Below are 13,899 nucleotides of genomic sequence, written 5' to 3' on the forward strand. Positions count from 1 at the left end.
TTGCACTAGAAATTTTTTGGATATGATAAAACAAAGTAAATGAGCTTCAGTAAGTATTATCCAATATAATCTTTGCTAACATCACGTTGATTCATTGTGTGCTGCCATTGTCGTATCATCCGCAAAAACATGTTGCACACCAAAATACTCAATCTATCTGAAATTCTCCAATGACTTTGGTTGTATTGGGCATAACGGCAAATGGGATCCTTAATCTTGAATGAGTTATTCTTTACAGTATCAAATAACCATACTGAAGGAAAAATTGCTACGTAGCAGTGCAGACAGCTGAAATATCACTTTATTTGGCATGTTTCTAACCTGTCTGGCTTGTGACAGCATGTCAAATAGTCAGGGAGCTTGACCTTACAGTTCTTGTGTCCTTTCATATAACAGCTACAATTCTGCTGCAGCATTTCATTTTATGTGCAAAACATTGACCATCCTGAGACTTGACAACATTGCATCCCGATGGGAAAAACAGAAGACCCAATTTGACTGCTAACAGAGATGTACAGAGGTTTTCCTGACAGGTACTGCTGGGATTTGTACTCCAAGATGGACAAGAACATTCTGTTTGAAATCTGCATGGAATTCATATCACTTCACCTTGAAAACTCCAATCTTTTCATTCTATAGAGACAGAGAGCAGTGTCAAAGGGGCCATGCTGTACTCTTTCAATAACAAACTTTCAGTAACAATAGATTAATTGAAAATAAAAAAGTATATACAGTTACTGCTTTAATGGTTACCATGTGTTGCCTTGGACAGTCACTACAACTATAGTACTACATGGGAGGTGATGGTGGTGGTAGTGGTAATGTCACTAGACTAGTGGGCACAGGTTCAAATCCCATCACTGCGGCTGCTGGAATTTTAAACTCACTTAATAAATCTGGAATTGAAAACTAGCCTCAGTAATGGTGACTATGAAACTATCATTGATTGTTGTAAAAACCCATCTGGTTCACTAATGTCCTTTAAGGAAGGAAATCTACCATCCTTACATAGTATGGCCTACATGTGACTCCAGACTCACAGCAATGTGGTTGACTCTTAACTGCCCTCTGAAATGGCCAAGCAAGCCACTCAGTTCAAGGGCAATTAGGGGTGGAATGTTACGACAGTGGGATTTTACAGTCCCGCTGAAGTCAATGGAGTTTACAAAGAGGCTGTAAAATACCAGCCTCGGATGGGCAGCAAGTGCTGGCCTTTCCCGTGATGCCCACATCCCATGAAAGAATAAGTAACAAAAAATTATTGCAAATCGCTTTTCTTTCGCATTGACATGATATACAGTTGCAGTGTAAGGCAGCTTGAATCCAGAGCCTAACCTGAAAAGCAAGAGGAATTTTGGAGGAGGCTCTCCTCGCCCTGCTTTACTTTAGAGTCAGTTTGTGTTTTTAATACTTAATTTACTCAATTTATACTCAACTTCAGCTTAGAGTTGAAAATGCTTCCAAGTTGAGCAATTTGTTTTTATTATTATTTATTCCTTTGTGGGATGTGAGCATTGCTGGCAAGTCCAGGATGTATTGCCCATCCTTAATTGCCCTTGAGATAGTTTTGAAATCAAATGCAATCAGACCTGACTCACACATTTGTGAGGGAACATCCTGATTTATCATGGATTAGAAATTAATGTAAAGATTAAGACATCAATACATATAATAACTTACTATGTAAACTTGTCAGGCTGGGGTTGCTCTCCCTATCCCAACATGGCACCTCAGTTTTGCATCTTCCAACTCTTTAGCCTATATAGCAGAGAAACTCTGATGCTTCAACTGACTCAATTCCTCTGCTTCTCAAACTGTCATAAGTTTTGCTATTGAATAATAAATAATATACAGTCCAACAACAATAATATTAAAATAAGGATACATTATATGACTATAAAATAGGGACTGAATTATATATGCACGTCCTGGTCCAATCATCCTGTGCCCTCTAACCCAGCTCACCTGTTGCAATGCCATGAGTGATCAACTAAACATTTCATATGATTGCACAAACCATAAGGTATTACACAATCTTTCAAGTGTTTTAAAAACTCCCAGATTCATACTGTTCAAAGGGGGGGCTTTGCCTTATTCCCTGAAGCTCTGACTGTATTTTAAAAATGAGTCAGACTGATCTCTCTTACCTTTGTCGTCAGCCCGTCTACAACAGTTTTCTCCTCATCTTTAAAAATACTGTCAAGGACTGCAGCAGGAGACTGCAGCTGGTGCTTACCATCAGCAGCCTCCAGAGTCTCATTATTATCGTGACACAGGCTCCACTGCAATTGGAACAGGAAGCTGAAGCCTAATTAGAGAGTTTTTAATTGATTCAAAGTTTGAAGGCAAAGACAAACTCTGCAGCAGTGAGTGTATTATTGAATGATAAACCAAGGGATTATCATTGACCAGCTGGCTTTTCAAGCAACGCCTCCGCTCACCAACGCATTTAAACATTTAAAGCTGGAGATCGAATATTAACAGAGGAATATCTCTTGCACTCATATCCCTGCTACTTTAATGCAAGCATTTTAAAAAAAATTTTAGCAGAGCTAATACACAACTTATAAAACAATTGACAGGGGAATATAAATGCATTGAATGTTTGGCTGTTACTGTTGCCAATGGTCAGTTCCAACCTGATGAAGCAATGCATTTTCCACTGCACAGTGTGGGCTTGTTTTTTTTTTCATTTTCTTGGTCTATAATAGAATATAATAAACCCTGGGAGCTGTTGATGTAAATGATGCTTTTGATTAATTCTGATGGTACACAGCTGGACGATGATTGATTGATTCATTCATAATGATGCTGCTGTTGTAAACGCCAGTTTATATCCATCACGATGATTTGTAACTATTACATGGCCGTTCAGTGGCAGCATTTATCCAAGTGTTTTTGTGCAGCCCTGCAGGTAAGAAACACTAATTAGTTACAGTATTAAATTGATACTGCAGGAAGTTTGTGTTTGTTCCCCATTTTATTCAATTTAGAGTCAGAGGCAGAGATCAGCCTGTCAATAGATTCAAATGATAAATATCCCCATGCATAGTACTAATGAAACAGATTACACCATGTATGAAATTTTTACCTTATTGATTAAAATGGAAAATAATATATTCCTATAACTTAATTGTTTTGAATCCTGTACCCTATAAAGCTGATATTAGTTTAATTGTTGTGAAATATATAAACAGATTGCCAAGCGAATGTATAAGCTAATGGAAAATTATAAGTTTGTAACTAATGTTATAGAGTTTCAGATGATTTTCAGTCTCCAATCTGTTACATCATTTAAATCCTCTTCAACTTAATCCAGTCTTCATGATTGTAAAAATAGAGGATCAATGACACATGTGACTTTGATTTCCTTTTATACACAATCATACAGTTTCTTACTGTTCACTTGAATAGGATAGGACTGGCGAACCCTGGGAAACAGTTTGTTCTTCAGACATGGCTTTTAGCACTTGGCCATAATTATACCCAGTAGCTTTTCTGTGATGAAGCTTATGAACCTTATGAATAGGTTAAAGAATGGAATGAGAACAGGCTGTGCACTCCATGTAGCCCAATTATTATGACAATATAGGTTACCCCATTATGAGCTCTCTGCAGCTTATTTAATCGCCTGAGCAAGTTAAAAATCATGACTGAAATTTCCACGAAGATAAGACTCTGATAAATTCCTTTCCTGCTTTCCCACACAAAGTAATCTAATATTGTCATTTGTTATTATATCAGGCCAGTGTAATTCAGCACATAATATTCCCTTAGTTCCAACAGTTTAAAGTTTATATACACTTTTCTTTCAGCTTCTGTCTTGCTCACAAGCTGGAGCTTTGCCTTTCACCATTTCTGCATGACCTACAGCCACTTCCAGCTTCCAACCTTTACCCTTTTCAGCTCCCAGCTTCTCCTTCTCACATCTATTTTACTGGATAATGTTTTCACAGGACAGAGTTTCTTTCTGAACTCTGGTCAATAGAGACACAAATAGGACACACTGCTTAAAAAAAAGTATTATTTATTCATTGCCATTGCTATTCATTAGACCATCTCTCTCAGCAGTGTGCTCATATGCGCTCAATGTGTTCATGCCTTACTCTATACTCCCTGCGCCTTTCTGTCACAGTCAATTGCCTGACTGCATCTGTCACAAAACATGGCGGGAAATCTAGTAAAGCTAATGGAATGGATTCTGCATTATGAAAGCAAATGGTCTGTCACCAAACACAAAATGCAATTTGTTTTCACTCCAATATGTTTTCCAACCCCTTTCCCAGCTCAGTACCCCTCCTAGCTTGAGCTGTTAACAGAGTTAGTTAAAATGTCAGCAATGTGAATGAACAGCCTAAACGTTTCCAATATTAATTATAATAAGTTTATTTTTAGGGTAAGACAGCATAACACTGTGCTGTCCAACCTTATGACATTATGGCCCAAGATTTCCTGGATTGACCAAAATGCTGCCTTCATACTCTGACCTTGCTGAACACCAAAATTTTCCACAGAACTCAGCTGCCTATGTTGGGGCATTGATAACTTATGTGAAACATGTGTAGAGACAATGCCCTCAATAGAATTAGTGGCAAGTTGGCTGCTGTGTTTTGCTATGGCATGTCACATTCAGAGCCCCTTTCCTCTGTTATTCTTTTTCCAACGTTATGTAGAACAGAGGTATATCCGATGGGCAGGTCATTGCGGCTGCTTAGTCCTTTGGAATGCATGGGGGGGGGAGGGCGGGCGGCGTGCAGGGAGTCGGTGGGAGCTGCAGGCAACAGGCGTCTGAAATATTTCAGGTGCACTGTGACTAACAGTGTATAGTTAGTATAATTCAGGTCTCAATAGAAAAAAGGGATTAAAAATCACTATCAAATTTCAGTTATGCCTATAATACGTGACTGTAGGCTTTGCTACATCTATTTTTTGGGAGGATACTATGCCAGCTTATTACTGACGCAGATGCAGAAAACTCCCATTAGCAACAGCTTTTCAAAAAGAAATCAAACTATGTGAATAAGTGAGAGAGTTCTTCGGTGGGTGCATCTTGAGAACCATTCAAACAATTGAGAAGATTTGCATGTTCCGACTTAAAACAATATAAATTAGTTATGCACGAATTTCCTCAGGGAGAAAATAGCACAACACGTTGTAGTTATTCCGAAATTTATGGAAATCCTGGGCCATATGTTTTGAACAATCTCTTAATTTTGTCCTGCTATCCCTTTGCATTATTTTACGTTGTTATTTTTTATAGTGAAAATTGGGCAACTGCTGAATTATAGGCATCAAATATTCAATGGGATATAATGAAAGTTTATCAGTTATATAATACATTTCCATATAATTAAGTATGAATTATCAAGCTTCTGATCAATGGGGTCTTCTACATCAGGTGAAATATATCCGTAGTCACTATATTAAATAAATTATGAAGAAACCAGTAATGAAGTGAACTTAAGCTGTAGAATTAATATCATAAGCATTAAACCGATCACATTAAATTCATATCTGCCATTTTATCAAGATTATCATGTCCACTAAAGCAGCAGACAGAAGAATACAGTCTGAAGGAGCCAATTGCCAATTTTCTCATGCTGCAATTTCTCCTGTGAATTATATAATAACGTTTTAAATTTTCATTTAGATTTATCATTTTAATTCATTTTTTGCTTCGCCATTGAAAAATACATTGAACGTTTGCATTGAAAATCAAAATCTTAAAGACTAAACCAAAAAAAACCACTTTGGCAGGATGACTGCAGATGTTCTAATTTTCACAAAGACCTTTGTGAGTCACATCCATGATAGAATACTCACATTCATCCTGCAGCATTTCCTACCCAGTACACTTCAGTGCTAAGAACTCTCTTCAGCACTTGGCCCTGCTCAGATTGTTCCACTACCATCGATATCAGGCATCTTCCCACCACTACACTTGCAATGAATGTTATTTTTTTAAAGACACAAGCAGAATTATTATGACATAGTTATGTATTTTGCCTCAATTCCATTGGATTATAAGCATCCTTGGTAGAAACACTGCCAGTGCCTTCATGCAGTCTATATTTTCTCAACAGAATCAGTAGGGGTGATTTTCAACTGGCGTCTGCCCTAGCTGCTGACCTTGGGAAGTGAGGCAACCAGCAGTTAAAACTTAATTTTAAAAAATCACCTGACCCTTGGTCTGCCCATTGGTACTAGGCCTTGATTGGCCTACCAACAATCCTTAAAGGGATTGCTTGCTCATAAATTGGCCACCAAAAGAGAAATGCTCCTGTTGCCCCACAAAAAGACTCCCTCCCCAGAATGTCTCTCCTAATCCTGCTGAACATTTATCTTCAATACTTCATCCTATGCAGCTTCCCCATTTATCATATACTACTAGCTTGGGTCCATGTCTCTGGTAAGCTTTTGGCAGTGAAAGCACATGAATGATGACATGGATTATGCTGTACAGGCAGGGCCTGAAGCAGAGTTACTTAACAAATCTCTTTCGTCCTCCTATTCCCCCTTCTTGCTTCACTCAGAAAAGGGGGTGGCAGAGGAGCTGAGCTCTCATACAAGTCTCAGAAGGAGTAACGTGAGGTTGTTTGCAAGAAGTCAAATGTGCTCCCTCAACATGAGATGGAGCTGCAAAAAAGTGTTGAGGGACAACTATAACTGACACGTCCCCATTCCTGCTCCCAACCTCCACCCCTTCCATTCTCCATTTCCAACTTGTTGTGAGAATCTCCAGGAAGCTTCCATCTCACAAAGAGTTAGAAGACTAAAGTTTGGAAGTTCTTTGTTTGCAGGACATGTAAAGCAACCCAGATGTCAGCAAACAGAGCATGGACGATTGCTGATAAGTGATAGAACTGACATTTCAGATGAGGCTTTCATGCATGTAAGGATGTGAAGATAGGCCCACTTGCAGATCCTACTGCACAATGATTCCCCCAATGGAAGCATTTGGACTTAGTGGTAGCAGGTTATAAGGAACTGACACGCGTGGTAATGCAGTATATTTTTAAAAGCTGTGAGTGACTCCTTATGTTTTATCTGCTTTCATCAAGTCATTAGACTTCTCAAGGCATTATGCAGTTCCTTGGATGGTGGGGGGGGTGGGGAATGTGCATAGAAGAGGCACTTACCGCCAATCTCATCTGCCTCCACTGCATAAATGCAACAGCTCTACATGCCTTCCTCTCCATGCCTCCTCCACAAACAGGCAGTTTCCTGCAGGAGGGCCTCCAAGTCCTTGTCTAAAAATAATGGTGAATCATGAACTATACAGAAACTGCTCACTGCCACTGCAGCCTTCTGGGTACAGCTTGGCCATTTAAGGCTGCTACAGCACTTTCATTGAATTGGTCAAGAAGGGATTTTTAGAAAAACGTTTCATTCTGGCCATTCCAAAGCTAGCTATGCTACTGCACTCCTCCTCCCAAGGCAGACACCCTTACAAAAGCAGGAATTTCTTCAAAAAACTCAATTAACTTTACCCTAGAAAATTAATCAGGTAAAGCCCCTCCCACCACACCAGAAAATATAATACATAAAACAGATATAAAATAGAAAGTTAAAAAATACATCGGCAGTGTTGAATTTAAGACCAAGATAATGGGCAGGATTTTCCCCCCGTTGGGGGGGAAGTTGAAGTGCCCCAATTGGGGGCGTGCCGCCATTTTACGTGGGCAGGCCCATTAAGGCCTGTCCAGTGTGATGTCTGCACGGAAGCGCTGTGCGCTCCCTGTGCGGGCAGGGGGAATCTCTAAACCCAAGAGTGCGCTCTTTCGCACACGTGCACGAAAGAGCGCATTCATCTCCCTGAGGCTAAGTGCTGCCTCAGGGAGGTCAGCTCTACAGTAAAAAATATTACAAATAAAAAATAAAAAAATCCCAGACATGTCTGGGACATGTCCATAATTTTTTTAAAAACTTTAATTAAATTTTTTAAAACCTTCATGAAACCTCATCCTGCCCGTGGATGAGGTTTAATGCTTTTTCTAACGCCCACCAGGGCTCCTGGCCTGCCCGCCAACCTTAAGGTTGGACGGGCAGGCCCATTAATAACTTAAATGACTCTGTCAATGGCCTCAATTGGTCATTGACAGGTCGGCGGGCGCACAGCTGATTTTGCTGAGCCTAAACATTTAAATGGGGCGCGGTGACGTCGGGAGTTCCGCCTGGCGTCACCGTGTGTCATTTCCCGCTCACCGACGGGAAAATCCTGCCCAATGTAATTTCTGATTTTTATTCACAAATGAATGCAAACAATTGGTTAAATTGTTAAGCAATAGAAAAGTTGCTTTTAACTTATAGCAAGTTGACCTTCATTAAATGAAGTTTATGCAATGTTTCCTAGAGTTTCAAAATATTTTGGCAGGAGGATAGACAGCTGTCTAAGTTAGCTCATTAAGACTCATAAAGCCAATTTAGGTAAATTCGAACAAGCCATGCACTTATTTTGACCCTCATTACATGCAGTGTGGCCATTTTACACATTGTCAACACATGCAGAATCTTCAAGAGGGATTGGGCACAGTTTGTGACTAATTCCGTCTAACTGGAGAAGCTTAATGAGGTTAAAGAACCAGTTATTTGTGAAAAATTATAAGGGCAGTTTAGTCACTGAGGACTGGGCAATGGCTGATTCATTTAATTAATTCTTCACATTAATTTTCACAAGAGAACTGTGGGAGGATTCCAGATCCTATGACTAAGATGGATGAGGCATAAGTGGAAGCACTTAAGAATGTAGCAATCAGTAAACAAAGATTCGTGAAGACAATTGAGGAATTGATGGTCGAAGGGTCTAGCTCCCTGCTACTTTGCCCCTGAGAATTGTACAAAAGTAATGGACTAAATAGGCAGGAAACTGACAAAAACAATCTGTACCTCTTTACTAACAAGGAATTCACCTTGGGAATCGAGAAATTGCTAATGTGAGACTAATTTTTATCAAAGGATAGAGACATGAAACGTATTGTAGATGAGTAAGCTTAACTTCAGAAGTTTAAGAACTCTTTGAGAGCTTTCGGAAACATAGGCCAGAATTTTCCGGCCCCATTGGCTTCAGGCATCATGGCAGCCGGGTTGGGGGGATGGGGGAACAATATGGCGAGAAGGCCAAAAATCACTTTCAGACCAGAGTGAAAGCACAGCAGGATCATCCAATCGTATCCACCATGGCAGAAGACCAGTTCTGCTGAAGGCCAGCGACATCCCGCTAATGGGATGCAAAGTAAGGCCCATCTGGAATCGTCCCCCCCAGGCCAGATTTACCGTTACGGCGGCGGGAAAACACATCGGCCCAGAACGCGTCTGGACAAGTGTGACATGCAGCTGTCAGGACTTACTGTTAAGGCCTTGCTCAGATCGTGGACATTCAAGGAGCAGAAGATGCTGGAGCCCTACATCTACCAGACCCTGGAGGAATATGTACATCACGTGCTGGGTGGATTGTCATGGACGTGACTCTGTCGCGAAGCAGGTCTCGGAAGGTGGGAGGTCTCCGTTGATGTCTTGGGTCTCGTTCAGAACATCACGGTCTTGGCCATGGGCTACAGATGATCAGCAAGCAGGTGGGAGAGGAAGGTCTAGGTTTGACTGGGAGAGGAAAGTGTACTGGGGGGAGGGTGTGAGGTTGGGAGTGGTGTGACAAAGCTGTTGGGGGGCTGAGGTTCGGAGGAGGGGGAATCAAAGGTGTTAGGGGGGTGAGGTTGTTAGTGGGGGGACGATGGTTTCAGGGGGTAAGGCTGGAAAGGGGGAGGAGGGAGTACAGGAGAGGAAGGTGTAATGGGGGAGAATGGCAGCAAGTGGATAGGAAGGTGTAAGGAGGGAGGAAGGTGTAAGGGAAGGAGGTCGGAGTGGGGAAGGAGTCCAGGGGGAGGAAGGAGTCCTGGAGGAGGAAGGAGATCGGAGGGCGGAAGGAGTCTGGAGAGGGGAAGGATTCAGAAGGGGGAAGGAGAACAGAGGGGGGAAGGAGTTTGGAAGGAGAGAGGAAGGAGTCCAGGGTGGGGGGTGCGGGAGGGGGGGTGAAGAGGGAGTAAGGGTGAAGGAGGGAGTAAGGGGGGATTGCCCAGGTGAATGTGCAAGGGCAATGTCTGTGGAGTCAATGACTATCTCCTCAGGAGCAAACTGAGGGTGGTGTGGTAGCAGGGAATGGTGAGTATGAGAAGGGGCACAGTGAGCCAGAAGGTGGGATGGTGAGCATGTGACAGTAGAGGTGGAAGGGACGGCAAGAGTCTTTGGTGGGGCCTCAGAGACAGACACGGACCCTGGCGGTGGGAAGGAGGAGGTCGGGGAGGTCAATGTGGATGGGAGTAGGATTCTCAGGAAGGTAGGGAATGTGCATGTTCACTGGACATCCTCGAAAGGAAAGTGTTCAGGTTGGTAGGTGACAGTGGGGAGGTAGAAGGTGATATGAGCAGTGATGGCAGAAAGGACATGGGTGACTGGTGGAGGGGAAAGGATAGGGAACTGACTAGAAACTTAACGACTACCACGGCTGTCAAAATCGAAAGTTAGCAGAGCCTCGTGTTGAATGGGTACAGGTGCTGCATGGGAGTGCAGTCAGTATATGGGTGGAGACTCAGGTCAGCTCAGATAGACAACTGAAAGAGAAGCCGGCAGTATTGAAAATGCTCGGGATAGTGTGTGATGGATGAAGGCTGTGCGTGTGTGGGAGAGCGCTTGCACGAGGCTCTGAAAGGCCCTGCCACTCGTGGTCCAGCTGAGTGCAGCTGAACTGCTAGTGGTGGGTGGGTGCGAATGAAGGGGGAGGCCTCGCGAAGCCTGTAAATGAAGCTGAAAGACACCATTACACATTATTCAGTGAAAGTGAATATATTTTCAGATTATAAAGTGACAAAATGTGTTCACTCATGCAACCACTTGTGATCAGAATTTCTCAACTTTTCTAGGCCTACCACTTCTTCTGACATCCTGATGCCCTGACATCCGCAGCAAGGGTGAAAACAGCCTGTGCAATGGTTGGCCCTGTTGCTTCTGGTGACTTCGGTGATGCATCCCCGCCTTGCTTTGGCTGTCCTTCTGTTGGTCAGCTGCTCCCTCTGCAGTGACAGAGGACAAGGTTGAGGGGGGTCACAGGCAAAGGGGACTCGGAGGGAGAGGACAGCCTCTGAGATTCTTAAGTGGATGACCCAAGGGTGCCCAGCTGCCGCTCCTCCTCCCTTCAGGTGCCCAAGGGCCCCCGACTGACTCCTTGAGGGGAGGGAGCATCTGGCAGGACTATGAGGGCCCCATTTCCCTCTCATGTCGCTGCTGCAGGAACTCACCCATGGTTACCACGATGGAATGCAGGTCTGTGCACATCTCTGCATTCTGCTGGACTAGGGTGCACATGGCATCCACCATCCTTCCCATAGAGACCTCCATACGCACACATGTGGGCACCATTTCATCTGAGAGTAGGCGGATGCACGCTTCTACTCACATGCCACTCTGTTGAGGGCTTCCAACGGCTCAGCGTGTTGTTCCCACGCCTTCTGCTGACTCTCCACAATGAGTTGGAAGGCCAAACCCAGAGGCTCGTCATCTGACTTGGACCTCACAGATACCTCTTCCCCAGCACTCCTCTGCATGCCAGGGAGCTCGGCTGAACATGCCTCCTGTCACATGTTGACATGTGACCGTGCGGTGACCATCGGATTGTGAACCTAAGCCTGTTCTAGATCTAGGCCCCACCGAGGTGTGTGTCTCTGTGCTGGTGGAGGATGTGTATAAGAGCTGTGATAGATCTCCCAAGTTGCTTATTTCCAGCTCTTCAATGGAGGAGGTGTCCTCTTGGCTGGCAGTGAAGACCTGGACGGAGCTGAGGGTTTGGCTGGCTGAGGGCATCAGTCGCTTGGCAGAGCTCCCTGTGAACCAAAGTAGAGATAATTAGTGCATGGCAAGAGAGTCAAAAACAAGAGAGCGAGCACTCACAGTTGCATTGAGAGGGGAATGATGTGGGGCAGGATTCTCATGTGGATGTTCACCAGTGACCTCACCATCACCGAGGTCCATGTCCTCACCAGTCAACGCGATGGCACACTCCTCAAAGTGAGTGAGGGGCCTAATGTGGGCCTGTCAGTCTGGGTCCTCTCACTGCTGATGTGAGCAGGCTTCACCTGTATGGAAACAGGTGGAGAGAACGTGAGCAGGATGTATGGCACTGCGTGGGAGGTTTGTGTGGTCAGCAGAGCCATGGATGGGATGAGGCCACGAGCTCCAGAGGATATGAGCCCAAAGGAGATGTGAGGATGTGTGTGTGAGAGTTAGTGGTGTTGTACCTTGAGCTGTGAGATCCCTGTAGATGTGTGATGGGCTTGTGAGTATGTGAGTTGAAAGTGATGAGGCGGTTGAATTACCCTGGCAGAACGGATGAGAGCATTCGTCGTCTTCCTGCACTGGATGGCTGACCTCCTCTGTGCTCCACCGCCTCCAGGATGGATTGGTGACTCTGGCGGACCTCCTGTGGCCAAAGTGGGGGGCAGAGGACATCGCAGCGGCCTTCCACTGTGTCCAGCAGGTGCCCCAGAGAGTCATCACTAAGTTTGGGGGCTGCCATCTTCTTTGCTTTCAGGGCCATCTGTATCCTGGAGCAACCCTGGTCTGAAGACATGAAGTAGGCTGCGCTGTGGTACGCTTTACATATGGCGCCCGGAGCGAGAAAGCACTGAGGTCGCGGCATGGCAGGCAAATCCAAGCCTGCCCACCAGTGATCCAGCATGTTTCCCATGAATACAATATTAATCAGGTGGGACAAGCCGGGAATGGGATGATAAGGCGTGAAAAGCCACCATTGCGGCCGACGGGTAAAAAGTCCTTTTTCCTGCCTGCTACCGCACTTTGTGCAAATCTGGGATGATTCCGCTTAATGATTCTCCCCAAAACACTGCACATTCTTCTTTTTTAGATAACAGTTTAATTCCTGTTTGAATGCTTTAATTGAACTCGCCCCAATCACACTCTCAGGCAGTTCATTCCAGTCCTCAACCACTCGCTGCATGATGAAGTTTTTCCTCAAGTTGCTTTTGATTCTTTTACCAATTACTTTAAATCTATGCCCTCTCGTTCTCAATCCTTTCATGTGTGGGATCAGTTTCTCCCTACCTCCGTTGTCCAGATCCCTCATGATTTTGAATACCTCTATCAAATCTCCCCTCAGCCTTCTTTCCTCCAAGGAAAACAGTCCCAACCTCTCCAATTTATTGTCCTAACTGAAGTCCCTCATCCCTGGAACCATTCTCGTGAATCTTTCCTCCATATTGGCCAGGACACTGGTGATAGCTCCCCTGTTCTTTCTCGAATAGTGACCAGTGATCTTTTATGTCAAGCTGAGAGGGCAAAGAGGGCTTCGGTTTAACACCTCATCCAAAAGACAGCACCTAATTATATTAGCAGTAAACACTAAATTATGGAATGTGGCAAAATGATGTGTAGAAAAAATAGTGCACATTTAAAATAATTTCTTGAGGGTGACTACCTGAATTGAAAATACCATGTAATGTGGACAGGGATAACCATAATGTATTTAGGTATGGAACATGTTTCACATGTATACACATTGGATATAATACATTATGTAGAAAGGTGTGGAATTGAAGTGATTATTACTTCTGGTAAACATTCATCCAATAAAAGGTGGTGTCAATAAGACAAATAGGCATTAAGACGCATTAAGAGAAGCATAGGATATAAGGCAAAAAAAGTTAATTATTCCATATCCCTGATTTTAAAAAGTAAACTTAAAGCATAATTAAAATTCAACCCATGGTGATGGTGTTACCTGCCCTATGGTCTAATTAAAGGATCTGCCTGCCATGTTACCCCACTCCCACGCTACAACAGAATATTTTGAAAGTATTGCATTGGCTGTGAAGCAACCTGACACATCCTGAGGTC

The 13,899-nt window shown here is 43.6% G+C and overlaps 1 protein-coding gene across 6 annotated transcripts in view; it reads left to right on the plus strand.

Moving 5' to 3' along the window:
- The window catches only part of ptprt (protein tyrosine phosphatase receptor type T), a 1,450,199-nt gene that overhangs the window by 1,226,642 nt on the left and 209,658 nt on the right, over positions 1-13,899 (plus strand). The window contains exon 1 of one of the 6 annotated variants that reach the window (XM_078555122.1): positions 2,850-2,914. The exons of the other annotated variants lie outside the window; for them this stretch is intronic. The gene's annotated coding sequence lies outside the window, so the exon portion shown is untranslated. Of the gene's footprint in view, positions 1-2,849; positions 2,915-13,899 lie in introns of those variants that run through there. 6 annotated transcript variants of the gene reach the window in all.

This window comes from Cetorhinus maximus, chromosome 13 (assembly GCF_964194155.1).
Source record: "Cetorhinus maximus chromosome 13, sCetMax3.hap1.1, whole genome shotgun sequence".
NCBI classification, from domain to species: domain Eukaryota; kingdom Metazoa; phylum Chordata; class Chondrichthyes; order Lamniformes; family Cetorhinidae; genus Cetorhinus; species Cetorhinus maximus.